We start from the raw sequence: 13563 nt of genomic DNA on the forward strand, positions 1-13563 counted from the left end.
TGAACACAGAGGATAAAATAAAACCCAACCTGTATTCTCACTCAACAATTAATACAAATTACTTCTATGACCCCAAACATACGTACAGATTCCCTCCTAGCAGCAGGCAAGCAAGCAGTCTGTTCTACAGTGGACACCAGCGTGGTGTCCTCAAATTGAGCTTGATTTTGATCTTTCTACCTGGAGATGGCATCAGATTCCACAGCCTTGGTCTCACAAGAAGACCCCCGACTTCAGACACCAATCACATGTAATAAGTCTTCGTGTATACTTCTGATTAATTGGCAGTAAATTGGTATTTCCAGGGGCTGGGGTTGTGGTTCAGTGGTAAAGTGCATGCCTGACATATGTGAGGCACAGGGTTTGATCCTTAGGACCACATTAAAAAATAGATAAATATAGGTATTGTGTTTGTACAACTTCGAATTAAAAAAAAAATTGGTGTTTCCATTATCCAGTACTTAGATTTGACCAATTTGCTACAGCAACTCACTGAACTCAGGGAAACAGTTATATTTATATCAATAAATATAAGTGGTTTGTTATATAGGATATTACAAAGGACACTAATGAACCCCAGATGAAGATGGATAGAGCAAGATATAGAAGAAAGAGCGTGGAGCTTTCATGCCCTTTCTGGGTATGTGGCTCTCCAGAAACTCTCTGAACACTGTCCTTTTGGTTTTTATGGAGACTTCATTATATACACACAATTGATTAAACCACTGGTCATTAGTGATCAATATAACCCTCAGCTCTTCTCTCTTCCCCAGAGTTGGGAGTGGAGTTGAAAGTCCCAACTTTCTAATCCTGCCTTGATCTTCTGTTTTTTTTTTTTTTCCAGAAGAGTGAAGCTCTTGCCTTTATTATCAAGGCTTCCAAGGTCAGGGTAGACCAGACAGAGGAGACTGCCATAGGGAAGATCTAGACAGCCCCTTTCTTCCTGGGCACAGTGCCCCAGGCTTTCTCTGGCAGGGGGCAGAGATCTGACTCACCTACTTTTTGGGAAATGTGGCCCCTGCACATCTCCCTCACTCAAGTGTCCCTAAAATCTCAGGCCAGGCCAGAAGCCAGGGCTGAGCCAACCACATGTGTGGCAATGCCTAATCCTCAAATAGGCTGCCTGGTACCATAGGAATACCAGCTTAAGGGTGGGGCCTCCTAAGCATCCTTTTTGATTTACAGACCAGGTCTTTGGGGATCACAAGGGTGGGCCTAATCTTCAGGGTTACAGAGATTGTGACAATACTAAAGAGAGTCTGGCCCCCCATTCCAGCAGGTTGGAGAACACATTAGGAAGACATGAGAAAGGACCTCCTAGGAGGGGGAGGGAAGCCATGTGGCACAATAAGATGACCAATCAGGTGGGAGGTTCCAGGAGTTGTCAGGGTCACTTCTTCTTGGCACGGTCTTCTTGGCTGCATCCAGGGCAGCCAGGTTGCGGGCAGCTGTGATCAGGTGGATGAGTATCTGCTGAAAGATCCTGACTTGATCTTTATGATGACCATCCCTAATCCTGATGGTACCTAGGAACCATCTGTCAGTCAACACACTAGCATACAAAAATACAATGTCACTTTGAACATTTTGAAGATTTTAGGCATTGTGTGTCAGGCAAGGGGGATAAAGACTAAAGAGATATTTTTCCAAGTCATAGTCGTCTGAATAAGTGAAGTTATCCTGGGATGATGAAATGAACACAAGAAGAGGAAAGAGTTCAGACAGAAACACGAGGAGACCCAGCATTCAGATGTGGCTTGAGGAGAAGGGATCAGAACAGGAGTCTGAGAAATCAAGGCTACGAAGATAATAGGAAACATGCAGTGTGTGGTCTCATAGAAGCCAAATAAAGAGAATGTTAAAGAATTGATCAGTATGCAACAGTGTCAAGTGCTGCTAAGAAGATAAATGTGATGAGATTGAGAAGTGTCTGTTGGATTTAGCAAAACAATGTCACTGATGACCTTTATGAGAACTATTATAGATCGGTATAGGCACAAGAATGAAAGGAAGGAAAGTAGGGAGAATGAGTGTGGATGAGTGTGATGAACCTAAGCAGGAAAGGAGGGAAGAGTGATGGGAATAAAGTCAGAGGAGAATGTGTTACCAAGGGGTAAAAGGGTATTGTTTTTTTATTTGTTGAGAGTATAAAATGAGATGCTCCTCAACTTTTGATAGAGTTGTGTCCAATAAACCCATTGTAAGTTGAAAATTTCCCAAGTAAAAAAGGCTCCAAATATATCTAAATTACCAAATATTATGGCTTAGCAACACAGCACACTATAGAGCTTGTGTTGTGTCTAGTCCCCCCTCAACCCCCATGGCATGGCTATCTGGGAACTGTGCCTTGTTGCCACTGCATTTTGAAAGAGTATCATCCAATTTATAGTTAGTCTGAAAAAAGATTAAAATTCACAATTCCAGCTTTCTGCTGCATGCATACTGCTTTTGCTCTATCCTAAAGTAAAAAAAAAAAAAAAAAATCCTAAATTGAACCATTGTGAATTGAGACCTCTGTATAAGGATGTTTAAGTGCTGCTTGGAAGGTCTGTGTGGATAATAAAAGACTAGAAATGCAAAATGAAAGGGTGCCATTTGATCAGGGTCCTCAGACAGGATGTCTCATGGGAGGTAGAGTGGTTTCCAATAGGAGGAGGGATGTCTCCTTCTTTGTGACAAAAGGATGGAAAGGGTGTGTGGTTCCAAAAAATTCTGTGGGTTTCATAGAAGGAAGTTCCTCTTTGACAAGTGCAATATTAAAAGGGTGAATCAATTCAGAGGGTTTAGCTGAAAGCATTAGAAAACCCAAAGCAACTTAAGCTAATAAAAGTTTATTTTTCTTCCTTAATTTGAAGTCCTTAGCTGAGCAGTTCTAGAGGTGTATCAGTAGCTCAGCAACACCATTGTTTTAGTCAGTTTTTGCATTGCTGGGACCAAAATAGCTGGCCAAAACAACTTAGAGGAGGGAAAGTTTATTTGGGGCTCTTGGTTTCAGTGGTCTGGCTGACTCTAAGGTGAGGGAGCACACCAGGGAGGAAAGCTGCTTAGCTCATGGCAGGACCAGAAGCAGAAAGAGAGGCAGAGAAGCAGTGGCAGGAAGATGCACCCTTCCAGGGCAGCCTCCGGTGACCCACCTCTCCTAGTCACACCCCATTGGCCTACAGTTACTAACTAGTCAATCCATTCAAAATAGGATCGACTGATTAGGTTACAACTCATATAATCAAATCATTTCACCTCTGAATATTTCTGCATTAACAGGATTTTAAAATTTTATTATTATTATTATTTTGTTTAGTACCAGGGATGGAACTTGGGGGCACTCAACCACTGAGCACATCCCCAGCCCTATTTTGTATTTTATTTAGAGACAGGGTCTCACTGAGTTGCTTAGCGCCTTTTTGCTAAGCTTGATTTTGAACTCAGATCCGCCTGCCTCAGCCTCATGAGCCGCTGGGCTTATAGGCATGCGCCCTAACAGGACTTTTAAGGGACACCTCATATCCAAACCACAACATCTTCAAGGACCCAAGCCTTTCCATCTTTTCATTCCACCCCTGTCAGCATAGTTGTAAAGTCTCCCTGTGGGGGCAGAGTAACTGCATTGGCAAAAACAATCTCACTCTCACAAGACAGCATCAAACAAAAGGAGAGTGAAAGTGAATTCCTTTGGAGGAAACCCTTACCCCTAACCATCCCCTGCCAATTAGGACTTGATCACATGCTCACCCATAAACCAATCACTGGCAAAGAGGAGTAGGAATATTTTGATTGGCTATTTTTTTAAATTAGAGATTAAACCCAGGGTGCTCTATAACTGAACTCTATACCTAATACTTTAATTTTTTTTTTTTTTTTTAATTTTGAGACAGGGTCCTTCTAAGTTGCAGAGACTGGCCTCAAACTTGCCTCAGCTTCCCGAGTTACTGGGATTACAATCACAAAAGTTTTGCTTGAGTACTCTCTAAAAGAATTTCATTGATGAAATGGGTGGGTGAATGTCCCTTGTTGATTGAAAAAAATGGGTCTCAGAATCATGTCTATTTCTATATTTTAATAGATTCAAATGCTGAGGAAACTTGTTCATATAAATCAGTAGATGATAACAACAGGAATTTTGATATGCACTACTAATCAACTCTGAACTCTTTCAGAGTTGTTACAAAATTCCAGTTAATTATAATCAAAATTATTTTTTAGTAATCTGTCATACTCAGGTCTTCTTTCAGTTCTGATTGAAACAAAGAATTAGAGCCCATGTGATTTGCAAAGAAATTTGTTCATCAGATGTTAGAGTCACTTATTTTCTCAATGACTGAGAAAAATATTAAGAAGGCCATTTTACTAAGTGACTACTAATTATACCAGTCACTCTTTCATTTAGAGGTACCTTTTTTTACGGAGCAACAGCTGGCTTAAACCTGCTAAAACACTGTCAAATTGAAAATTGTGCATTTTATAATTTTTCTTTTGGTTATGCACAAAAGCATACAATTTACTAAATTTCAACTTTTTAGGTCATCTTAAAGGGCATTAGACATATACTAAAAAGCAGATATTCTAGAATTAAATACAGATAGATTAATAATTTTATTTCATGGTTACAAAAGTGGTGTATAGTCATACATTTGGTATTGTTATAATTGCATATCCTCATCTGAGAGAATGAAGCCAGATTTATATTCTACGTTGCATCTAGCAAAATTATTTTTCTAAATTTGTAAAGTAAACAGAAATCTGACTTTTCAGAATGCAATTGAATCTATGTGAAAATTTACAGAAAGTTAAAAGAGAGAAAAGGAGGAAGAAGTAATGGGTCTTTCAGGCTTACAAAAGAACTATGAATGATTGTTATTAACAGGGTTGCCTTGGAATATGCCCCTAAGGCTAAGGAAAAATGAATGTGGGCTTATAATATCCAGTAATCTTTTGATAAATGTTGGTGAAAATGTTTTCCTATGGGTTTGAACAAACAATTAAAACATGAACTCATCCATGTTCCTTTTACTCTAAACTGCATCATTGACTTCCCTTGGAAGTCAACAAGGGATTTTTCACCTCTTCTCCCTTGAATCCAACAAAATATGCAGCTGAGGCATAATAGTAGACACAGATAAGAGAGAATACTCATCCAACACTTTCTCACTACTATGAATTGTGAAAATTCATAAACTGCTTTGCTGCAGATTTGTGTCTGCTGACCTGCTTTTTTCAATCTTGAATATGCGAATTTTACAACAGAGAGATAATCCCTGAAATCCCTTCCATAGATGAAGAAAGTTATAAGACCATCAACGTTTCTTATGAGTTATTAAATGCAATTGTCAGCACTCCTGTTTCAGCTTTTTTTTTTTTTTTTTTTTTTTTTTTTTTTTTTTTTGCTGCTGTGACCAAAAGATCTGACAAGAACAATTGGAGGAGGAAAAGTTTATTTGGGGGCTCACAGTTTCAGAGATCTCAGTCTATAGATGCCTCAGGGCCCGAGATGAGGCAGAACATCATCTACGGAAATGTGTGGCAGAAGAAAGCAGTTTGAATCATGGCACCAGGAAGCAGAAAGGGAGCTCTGCTCAGTAAGAACAAAATATAAACCCCCAAGGCACTCCACCATCACCCAGCTCCTCCAGCACACCCATCCTGCCTACAGTTAATCCTTATCAGAGGATTAATGCACTATTTAGGTTAAGGCTCTCATATCCTAATCATTTCACCTCTAAACTTTCTTGTATTGTCTCACATATGAGCCTTTGGGGCATACTTCATATCCGAACCATAACTCCCACCACTACATTCTACAATATATTTGAATTCAAAACATCCCATTTTAGAAATAGGCCAAACATCCCATTTCTAAAAACATGCTTCATTCTTTTTATTATTATTATTATTATTATTATTATTATTATTATTATTATTTTGTGGCACTGGGGATTGAACACAGGGTACTCTACTACGAGCTACATTGTGGGCTCTTCTTATTTTTTATTTTGAGATAAGTTCTCAATAAGTTGCCCAGGTTAGCCTTGAAATTGTGATTCTCCTGTCTTAGCCTCCTGAATCGCAGGGATTACAGGCATGCACCAACACACGTGTCTTTGCTTCACTCTTTTTTTTTTTTTTTTTTTGATGCTGGGGACTGAACTCAGGGGTACTCAGCCACTGAGTCACCTCTCCAGTTTTTTTTTTTTTTATTATTTTTATTTTTTTTTATTATTTTATTTTTTTTTTACTGTTGGTTGTTCAAAACATTACATAGTTCTTGATATATCATATTTCACATTTTGATTCAAGCGGGTTATGAACTCCCATTTTACCCCATATACAGCTTGCAGAATCACATCAGTTACACTTCATTGCTTTACATATTGATATACTCATGTCTGTTGTATTCTGCTGCCTTTCCTATCCTCTACTATCCCCCCTCCCCTCCCCTCCCCTCCCCTCTTCTCTCTCTACCCCCACTACTGTAATTCATTCCTCCCCCTTGTACTGTTTTTCCCTTTCCCCTCACTTCCTCTTGTGTGTAATTTTGTATAACCCTGAGGGTCTCCTTCCATTTCCATGCAATTTCCCTTCTCTCTCCCTTTCCCTCCCACCTCTCATCCTTGTTTAATGTTGGTCTTCTTCTCGTGTGCTTTTCTTCTCTACTCTGTTCTTAGTTACTCTCCTTATATCAAAGGAGACATTTGGCATTTGTTTCTTAGGGCTTGGCTAGCTTCGCTTAGCATAATCTGCTCTAATGCCATCCATTTCCCACCAAATTCTATGATTTTGTCATTTTTTACTGCAGAGTAATACTCCATTGTGTATAAATGCCACATTTTTTTTATCCATTCGTCTATTGAAGGGCATCTAGGTTGATTCCACAGTCTTGCAATTGTGAATTGTGCTGCTATGAACATCGATGTAGCAGTGTCCCTGTAGCATGCTCTTTTTAGGTCTTTAGGGAATAGACCGAGAAGGGGAATGGCTGGGTCAAATGGTGGTTCCATTCCCAGCTTTCCAAGAAATCTCCATACCGCTTTCCAAATTGGCTGCACCAATTTGCAGTCCCACCAACAATGTACAAGTGTACCCTTTTCCCCACAACCTCGCCAGCACTTATTGTTGTTCGACTTCATAATGGCTGCCAATCTTACTGGAGTGAGATGGTATCTTAGGGTGGTTTTGATTTGCATTTCTCTGACTGCTAGAGATGGTGAGCATTTTTTCATGTACTTATTGATTGATTGTATGTCCTCCTCTGAGAAGTGTCTATTCAAGTCCTTGGCCCATTTGTTGATTGGGTTATTTGTTATCTTATTGTCTAATTTTCTGAGTTCTTTATATATTCTGGATATTAGGGCTCTATCTGAAGTGTGAGGAGTAAAGATTTGTTCCCATGATGTAGGCTCCCTATTTACCTCTCTTATTGTTTCTTTTGCTGAGAAAAAACTTTTTAGTTTAAGTAAGTCCCGTTTGTTGATTCTAAATGTTAACTCTTGTGAGATGGGTGTCCTATTGAGGAATTTGGAGCCCGACCCCACAGCATGTAGGTCGTAGCCAACTTTTTCTTCTATCAGATGCCGTGTCTCTGATTTGATATCAAGCTCCTTGATCCATTTTGAGTTAACTTTTGTGCTTGGCGAGAGAAAGGGATTCAGATTCATTTTGTTGCATATGGATTTCCAGTTTTCCCAGCACCATTTGTTGAAGATGCTATCCTTCCTCCATTGCATGCTTTTAGCCCCTTTATCAAATATAAGAAAGTTGTAGTTTTGTGGGTTGGTTTCTGTGTCCTCTATTCTGTACCATTGGTCCACCCGCCTGTTTTGGTACCAGTACCATGCTGTTTTTGTTACTATTGCTCTGTAGTATAGTTTGAGATCTGGAATCGCTATACCACCTGATTCACACTTCCTGCTTAGTATTGTTTTTGCTATTCTGGGTCTTTTATTCTTCCATATGAATTTCATGATTGCTTTCTCCATTTCTACAAGAAATGCCGTTGGGATTTTGATTGGCATTGCATTAAACCTATAGAGAACTTTTGGTAATATCGCCATTTTGATGATGTTAGTTCTGCCTATCCATGAACAGGGTATGTTTTTCCATCTTCTAAGGTCTTCTTCAATTTCTCTTTTTAGGGTTCTGTAGTTTTCATTGTATAAGTCTTTCACCTCTTTTGTTAGGTTGATTCCCAAGTATTTTATTCTTTTTGAGGATATTGTGAACGGCGTGGTTGTCCTCGTTTCCATTTCAGAGGATTTGTCACTGATATACAGGAATGCCTTTGATTTATGCGTGTTGATTTTATAACCTGCCACTTTGCTGAATTCATTTATTATCTCTAATAGTTTCTTTGTAGACCTTTTTGGGTCTGCTAGGTATATAATCATGTCATCTGCAAATAGTGATAATTTAAGTTCTTCTTTTCCTATTTTTATGCCTTTAATTTCTTTCGTCTGTCTAATTGCTCTGGCCAGTGTTTCGAGAACTATGTTGAACAGAAGTGGTGAAAGAGGGCATCCCTGTCTTGTACCAGATCTTAGAGGGAATGCCTTCAATTTTTCTCCATTCAGAATGATGCTAGCCTGAGGCTTAGCATAAATTGCTTTTACAATGTTGAGGTATGTTCCTGTTATCCCTAGTTTTTCAAGAGTTTTGAACATAAAGGGATGCTGTACTTTGTCGAATGCTTTTTCTGCATCTATCGAGATGATCATATGGTTCTTATTTTTAAGTCTATTGATGTGGTGAATAACATTTATTGAACCAACCTTGCATACCAGGGATGAATCCTACTTGATCATGGTGCACAATTTTTTTGATATGTTTTTGTATCCGATTCACCAGAATTTTATTGAGGATTTTTGCATCTAGGTTCATTAGAGATATTGGTCTGTAGTTTTCTTTCTTTGAAGTGTCTTTGTCTGGTTTCGGAATCAGGGTGATGTTAGCCTCGTAGAATGAATTTGGTAGTTCTCCCTCTTTTTCTATTTCCTGAAATAGCTTGAAAAGTATTGGTATTAGTTCCTCTTTAAAGGTTTTGTAAAACTCTGCTGTATACCCGTCTGGTCCTGGGCTTTCCTTAGATGGTAATCTTTTGATGGTTTCTTCTATTTCCTCAATTGATATTGGTCTGTTTAGGTTGTCTATATCCTCCTGACTCAATCTGGGCAGATTATATGACTTAAGAAATTTATTGATGCCTTCACTATCTTCTATTTTATTGGAGTATAAGGATTCAAAATAATTTCTGATTATCTTCTGTATTTCTGAAGTGTCTGTTGTGATATTGCCTCTTTCATCCCGTATGCTGGTAATTTGAGTTCTCTCTCTTCTTCTCTTCGTTAGCATGGCTAAGGGTCTGTCAATTTTATTTATTTTTTCAAAGAACCAACTTTTAGTTTTGTCAATTTTTTCAATTGTTTCTTTTGTTTCGATTTCATTAATTTCAGCTCTGATTTTAATTATTTCTTGCCTTCTACTTCTTTTGCTATTGTTTTGCTCTTCTTTTTCTAGGATTTTGAGATGAAGTATGAGATCATTTATTTGTTGGTTTTTTCTTTTTTTAAGGAATGCACTCCAAGCAATGAATTTTCCTCTTAGAACTGCTTTCAATGTGTCCCATAGATTCCGGTATGTTGTGTCTTTGTTTTCATTTAACTCTAAGAATTTTTTAATTTCCTCCTTGATGTCTTCTAAAACCCATTGATCATTCAGTAACCTATTGTTCATTCTCCAAGTGATGCATGATTTTTCCTTCCTTCTTTTATCGTTGATTTTCAGTTTCATTCCATTGTGATCAGATAAGATGCATGGTATTATCTCTACACCTTTATATTGACTAAGAGTTTCCCTGTGACATAATATATGATCTATTTTTGAGAAGGATCCATGTGCTGCTGAGAAAAAAGTGTAGCTGCTTGATGTTGGGTGGTATATTCTATATGTGTCAATTAAGTCTAGGTTGTTAATTGTATTATTGAGTTCTATAGTTTCCTTATTCAGCTTTTGTTTGGAAGATCTGTCCAGTGGTGAGAGAGGTGTGTTAAAGTCTCCCATGATTATTGTATGGTGGTCTATTAGATTCTTGAACTTGAGAAGAGTTTGCTTGATGAACATAGCAGCCCCGTTGTTTGGGGCATATATATTTACGATTGTTATGTCTTGTTGGTGTATGGTTCCCTTGAGCAGTATGAAGTGTCCTTCTTTGTCCCTTTTGATTAGCTTTGGCTTGAAATCTATTTTATTAGATATGAGTATGGACACTCCTGCTTGTTTCCGCGGTCCATATGAGTGATATGATTTTTCCCAACCTTTCACCTTCAGTCTATGTATATCTTTTCCTATCAAATGCGTCTCCTACAGGCAGCATATTGTTGGGTCTTGTTTTCTGATCCATTCAACTAGCCTGTGTCTCTTAATTGGTGAGTTTAAGCCATTAACATTTAGGGTTATTATTGAGATATGGTTTGTTCTTCCAGCCATAGTTTGTTTATTAATGCTATTAAACCTGATTTGTTTTCCTCTTTGATTATTTTCCCCCCTTTACTGTCCTACCTCCCACTGTTGGTTTTCATTGTTGTTTTCCATTTCCTCTTCCTGTAGTGTTTTGCCAAGGATTTTTTGAAGAGATGGTTTTCTAGCTGCAAATTCTTTTAACTTTTGTTTGTCGTGGAATGTTTTAATTTCATCTTCCACCCTGAAGCTTAATTTCGCGGGATACCCGATTCTTGGTTGGAATCCATTTTCTTTTAGCGTTTGAAATATGTTATTCCAGGATCTTCTAGCTTTTAGAGTCTGTGTTGAGAGATCAGCTGTTATCCTGATTGGTTTACCCCTAAATGTAATCTGCTTCCTTTCCCTTGTAGCTTTTAAAATTCTCTCCTTATTCTGTATGTTGGACATCTTCATTATAATGTGTCTAGGTGTGGATCTCTTATGATTTTGCACATTCGGCGTCCTGTATGCTTCTAGGATTTGGGATTCTGTCTCATTCTTCAAGTCTGGGAAGTTTTCTTGTATTATTTCACTGAATAGATTGCTTAATCCTTTGGTTTGGAGCTCTGTGCCTTCCTGTATCCCAATGACTCTTAAGTTTGGTCTTTTGATATTATCCCATAGCTCTTGAATGTTCTGCTCATGGTTTCTTAGTAGACTTGCTGAGCTATCTATGTTCTTTTCAAGTTGAAATACTCTGTCTTCATTGTCTGATGTTCTATCTTCTAAGTGATCCACTCTGCTGGTAGTATTCTCAATTGAGTTTTTAAGTTGGGTTATTGTTTCCTGCATTTCTAGTATTTCTATTTGTTTGTTTTTTATTACCTCTATCTCCCTGTGAAATTGATCTTTTACTTCCTGGATTTGTTTGTCAATGTGATCTTTCATTGTCTGATTTTGCTGTCTCATGTCTTCCTTGAGACTCCAGATCATCTGAAGCATGTATGTCCTGAGCTCTCTATCTGACATTCCATCTGTTGCAGCTATTACCTCTTCTAAAGTTGAGTTGACCTGCATTGCCTGTGGTCCTTTCTTTCCTTGTCGTTTCATACCGCTGGCGTTTCTTTCTGCTTGGTGAAATTGTTGTGTCTTTGATATTTTCCCTCTATTTATTTATATTGCTCTTGTATAGTTGAAAAATCACCCTTGCAGGGCAGGTAGTGGCTGTGATCCTCCTCCAATTAGTGTGATCCGTCTACCATGCTGGCAGGCCCTAGGTCTGCTTTGCTGGTGGGTCAAAGGTCCACCTACCCAGCAGGCGCCAGGGGCACCTGTGTCACTCCGTAGGTTGCTGGGCCTAACCTCCCGATGGGTTGCAGGTTTGCCTAGCTTGCAGGCACTGGGGGAGGGGCCGGTTCCGCCCCTCAGCAGGCTTTGGGCCCGCTCTGCTGGTGTTCACAGTCCCCCGCCTACCTGCAGACACTGGGGGAGGGGACGGGCCTAGCCCTCAGCCGTCCTCTGGACCTGTCCTAGTGGGTCCGGTCCGCGTTCCCCGCAGGCGCGTGTAGCTGCTGTCACTTGGCTGGTTGCTGGGCCTCTCCAGTTTTATTTTGTATTTTATTTAGAGACAGGGTCTCACTAAATTGCTTAGCACCTCACCATTGCTGAGGCTGGCTTTGAACTAATGATTTTCCTATCTCAGTCTCCTGAGCCACTGGGATTATGGTGAACCACCAGGCCTGACTGTGTTTCACTCTTCATGAAAAATTTGTTATAAACAAAGGAATTCCTATCATGGGTTTATGGTGCCTTGATTAAAGAAAGCTTCTCTCATTTACTTAGAAATGTTGCTTGATGAGACTGTGGATGTAGCTCAGTTGGTAGAGTGCTTGCCTCGGATGCACAAGGCCTTGGGTTTAATCCCCAGCACCATACAAAAAAAAAAAAAAAAAAAAAAAAAAGAAAGAAAGAAAGAAAGAAAGAAAGAAAGAAAGAAAGAAAGAAAGGTTGCTTGATTTAGTACACTGAACAATGCACATAGTAAGATTTAAAAAGGACAAACTGTAGGAAGGGAAATTGAGAATAAAAAACTGGTAGGGACTTTTTTTTTAAGTTGTCGATGGACCTTTATTTTACTCATTTATTTATAGTCGGCACTGAGAATCCAACACAGTGCCTCACACATGTGAGGCAAGCACTGTACCACTGAGCCATGATCTTGGACCGGGACATTTTTTTTTTTTGATTAAGAAAAATTTATAAAATTTTGCAAAAGGTGATTTCAGTATCTGGAAAGCAAAAATAACCAAAACGGGGACAGACCTCTACAGATCAGTGATGCTTTTATTAAGCAGCGGAGGGGTGCATTTTCAGGAGAGAAAATGGCAACAGGCTACAACAAGGGTCTAAATTTTATAGGGTTCAGCAGAGCCAGGTCACCTTTGGAGGGTTCATTTAGGGTGAGACAGGAGGGCAGGTAGGGAAGTTCCTGGGGCCTGTTGTACTGGGGTCAGCCCATTCAGTCAGGTGGGGGTTCCTTTTATGTTCTCCCCTTTCTCCCTTCCTGCCTTCCCTCCAGCTGAGGTCTGGGCTTCTAATTAACAAAAGCTCCAATTTATCCCAGATGTCTCCCTGCACACAGGTGGCAGGAAGGCAGGTCCAGATAGGTGGCAGGAAGGCAGATAGAGAAGGTGCCCTGGGGCCTATTCTCCATGTCCTTCAGTATCTGTGCCCTTATACCCTTGGAAAATCCTTCTGTTCACTTGAGGGTTCACTTAACACAGGTTAAATACTCTGAGCTTAATCCAAACATGATTCCATGTCAAATAAAATTAGGATTCTGCCAACAAGGACAATCCTACAATGTCTGCAATAGTCTTCGGAGGGTGAGTCAGAGAAACAGCAATTATAGAGGAAGGGAACCCAAGCTTTCTAAAGAACAAAAGTAAGATTGCTAGGCTATGCAGACCACCTGCTGGAATCTGTAATTAACATTTGATTGCAGTACCAGTCTGAATTGGTTTTGTCATTTTTATGCTAGCACTAAGGGCTCAGGCACTGACTGGGGCAGGTGAATGGTGGAGCTCATTCAGGACAGAGGTTGTGTAGGCAGATAGTGTGAAAGAGAGAAAGGCAATT

Source organism: Urocitellus parryii, chromosome 6 (assembly GCF_045843805.1).
Source record: "Urocitellus parryii isolate mUroPar1 chromosome 6, mUroPar1.hap1, whole genome shotgun sequence".
In the NCBI taxonomy this organism is placed as follows: Eukaryota; Metazoa; Chordata; class Mammalia; order Rodentia; family Sciuridae; genus Urocitellus; species Urocitellus parryii.